Genomic DNA, 3,890 nt, shown 5'->3' on the forward strand with positions numbered 1-3,890 from the left:
GGAAACAGAGTTTAGATAAGGAAATAGTAGAAGGTCACATCTGTGAAAGATTTCAACTGAACATCTGTATCCTTTATCATGAAGTCTATGTGTTGGGCAAACCTGTGTGTCTTATTAATAAGAGATCTGGTAGTCTTAACTAGTTAACAGATTGACTACTGAGCTAATAAGGTTGTGGATTACCTTGGGGTAAGGAACTAGGTCTGTTTTCTAGCTGTCAAGCTATGGTTAGCTTAGCTGTCAATGTAGTCAGAAATCTGTGAAGAATAAATTTGAATCTAGATGTCACCCAGTAATTGCAATGACAGAGGGTTAATCTGTAGTCTGTTACCCAAACAGTTTTTCCAGGTCCCTGTAGTCTCCACTGCAACTCTGGCAGAGTCGGTCTGGCCATTCAGCCCGGAAGACCAGAAGCCTTTTCCTGTGAAGTAGGAATGTGGGAGAAATGACTTACCTGGCCTTAGGTAATAGGAGACCAGGTGTCCTCTGTCCACAGTTTAGGCTGAGCCCTGGTAGTTGGCCAGGCAATGGAGTGATGTTTCTCAGTGGGTATCATACCATAGTCCAGGCAATCTTGTCACTGCCCATATCTTTTCAGATACCTTGTGGGGAGGTCACTGTTCAGCTTTGGGAGTCTCTGTCATCATCAGCTTAAAGCTTAAATATTTAACATTACATTTAGCAGATTTTTGACACTATTGAGAGCTAGTATCTATTGAGTTAGGTAATCTTATGTTTGTTTAATTACTTGTTCTGGATCTCATCTGGCAAACAAAGGGCGTATTATAACTTAATAACAGTGATATCAGTAACAAAACCAAGACAGATGTATATGTAAGGCAGTGATCTTTAACTTAAGGCAGTGCTCTTTAACCTTTCTTCCCCTTTTTTATTGGATATTTTTTTAAATTTACATTTCAAATGTTATTCCCTTTCCCGGCTTCCGGGAGATAAGCCCCCTATCCCATCCCCCTCTCCTTCTATAAGGGTGTTCCCCTCCCCATCGGTCCCCCTTCTCACTCCCCCGATGTTCCCCTACACTGGGTGGTTCAGGTTTGGCAGGACCAAAGACTTCTTGCATTGGTACCCAACAAGGCCATCCTCTGCTACTTGCTGGAGCCATGGGTCAGTTCGTGTATAGTTTTTGGGTAGTGGTTTAGTCCCCGGCAGCTCTGGTTGGTTGTTATTGTTGTTCTTATGGGGTTGCAAACCCCTTCAGCTCTTTCAATCATGTCTCTAATTCACCCAGCAGGAAGCTGGCTCTGTGGCACAATGGATAGCGCATTGGACTTCTAGATAAATTAAGGTATTCAAAGGTTGTGGGTTCGAGTCCCACCAGAGTCGCTCTTTTTCTTAAAAGTCGCCATTTTATTGTTGTAAATCTTTAACATTAAAATTATTATTTACCAAGGCAGGATAGAAATCATATGACAACTTTGTATTAATTGAAGTGTCTTTGGAGACCTTAAATCATGCTGGTTTACGGTAAGGAGGCAGTGAGGTGAGAACTGCCTATAACAAAGATGGCAGATTGTCTTGAGACTGCCTTAACCAAGATGGCGCTGAAGTTAGCCATCCACGTGACTTCCCTTAGCTAAGCTAGTACTGAAGTGCTAGCTCAACCTGTGGAGGAAAATCATGTGTTACACCTCAAACTGGCGTGGCAGAAGTGTTGTGTATCTTAGAATGGAATGGCAGAAGTATGACAGAGACAAACATAAGACAAATCTAAGCAGAGAGGCACTCAGCGGGGCTTGGAAATGGGTACAGGAGAGCAGACTGGTGACAGGGGCACAAGCAGGAGAGAGCAAGGGAACAGGGCCTTTTCCAGGCTTGTGCCGTGCAGCACTGGGCAGCAGGACTGTGTGCGAGCGTGAGCACGCCAGGGGAGGGTGAGAGGCAGCGGCTGTAGCTGTGCTTTCCTCTGCTTCTCTAGCCACGGTGGCAGCAGAGTGAGTTATGCCCAAAATAAGATCTGGAGAGTACAGCTAAGAGTCAAAGGGGCAGGGAGCCAGGAGAGGAGAGCGAAGAATTAAAGTGGCAAAAGAGAACGAGTGGGAGGGGGGAAAGTATATATAGAAATCATTCCATTTTTTGGATTGCTGGCGAGAATGACCATTTAGAGTTATTGCTTTTTGGATATTGGGGTCAAATTTAGCCTGTGAATTCAGAAGCCTTTAAGAGCGGGAGGCATCCCGGTAAGGACCTTGGTAGTGGTGGCGAAGGCATTCCCATTCAGGGTGAGAGTAGAAGTTATTAATATTATCCCTACTAGCATCCCGAGGATAAATTAATAACTAGAATGAAGGAGTTATTAATCATACCAGGGCGTCCCTAGGGCAAATTAATAACTAGAATGAAACAACCAGCCAGTCTAGATTTACTGGGTCATCATGTAGTAGTCTAGTGGCTGAGCTGTGGGACCAGCTCCCAAGCTGTAGGGTTCAGAGCCTGAGGGAGAACAATTTACCTGGACCATGGCCTAAAATTTTTCAGCAGCACACATGAGAGAAACCAAGTGAGAAAACTATCTTGAGTCTTGAGAAGAGAGAGGGAGGGAGGGAGGGAGGAAGAGAGGGAGAGAGGGAGGGAGGGAGGGAGGGAGGGAGGGAGGAGAGAGAGAGAGAGAGAGAGAGAGAGAGAGAGAGAGAGAGAGAGAGAGAGAGAGAGAGAGAGAATATGAGAAGCTTACCAATTTGGAGTTTTAATTATCCAATGACTGGAAAGTCCATGTGATGGCAGGAAAATATGAGCCCGTGCAACCTGCGAGTTGGTAAATCCAAATCTCACAGCACCAATGTTAATGTTTCATAAAAAGAGAAACCAGGGTATGTTTGATAGAGTGTGGTATGGTGAGGTGGGAGGGGAGCCTCCGTGGGCCCATGCTGAGGCATCCCTTCCTTCTGAGGTACCAGCCATAGGACTGGTATAGTTTAAGACAGAATTTATTTAGGGCATGGGAAGGGAGTAGAGGCAGAGAAAGAGAGGGAGAGAGAAACAGAAAGAGGGAGGAGGAGGAGAAGGATGAAGAGGAGGAGGAGGAGGAGGAGGAGGGGGAGGAGGAAGAGGAGGAGGGTCCAGCCAGGAACACGAGGAGAGATATAGGGAAGGGGGGAAGAGGGAAAGGGGAGAGTGGGAGAAAGGGGGGTCAGGGAGAGAAGATAGTAGGGGAGAGAGAGGAGGAGCCAAACAGCCCCTTTTATAATAAGTCAGGCCTACCTGGCTTAGCCAGGTAACTGTTGGGTGGAGCTTGGAAAAAATGTCAACACCTAGCCAATGCCTGTGGGTGGTTACAGGTGCCTCCTGACTGAGCAGTGAGGCGTCAGCCAGCAACACCAGCACTTGGGACAACTAGGGCACAGGATAACATACTTTATGCCAACCTAGGCTATATGATGAGACCCTGTTTCTAAACAACAGACGAATAAACATAACGATAATTGTCCATTCATGTCTAAAAATCTATGCAACATCCCATTGAGATAAGCAAAATGTTCAGCAGCCAAGAAAAGGGTTTCTTTAATACGAATTTTCAACTTCGGGATCCTTTGAATAACCTCCAAGAATAGTAATGTTAACAAATTTAGCATCTTGCTGAAAGAAAACTACTTTTACGTAATATTCGTAGCTTAATGTAATAAGTTAATACTCTCTGGCTACATCCCGTTAAACTATGAGGCTTTGTAAATTTCCTGGCAAATCCCTTAGAAAACACCAGACAGTCAAAATTTGTGTCTGTGTTTCCTGCAGTCTTATCTGGGCTGTGGTTTTGAATGATCATCAGTGGCAGAGGGAAGGAGCAGGTAGACAATAAAACGTCACAAAAGTCATGATTATAGCCTCTATCGGGAATCAAGCAAGGATGCACCATTAAAACTGTGATGTGTTAT

General features: G+C 45.0%; 1 non-coding gene across 1 annotated transcript; it reads left to right on the top strand.

Annotated features, from left to right (window-relative positions):
• The first annotated feature begins 1,258 nt into the window (after positions 1–1,258).
• Positions 1,259–1,344, top strand: Trnar-ucu6 (transfer RNA arginine (anticodon UCU) 6). The gene is given in 2 exon segments: positions 1,259–1,295; positions 1,309–1,344. It is a non-coding gene; the product is annotated as a tRNA-Arg (tRNA).
• Positions 1,345–3,890: the final 2,546 nt, after the last annotated feature.

Source organism: Rattus norvegicus, chromosome 14 (genome assembly GCF_021556685.1).
Source record: "Rattus norvegicus strain SHRSP/BbbUtx chromosome 14, alternate assembly SHRSP_T2T, whole genome shotgun sequence".
Classification (NCBI taxonomy): domain Eukaryota; kingdom Metazoa; phylum Chordata; class Mammalia; order Rodentia; family Muridae; genus Rattus; species Rattus norvegicus.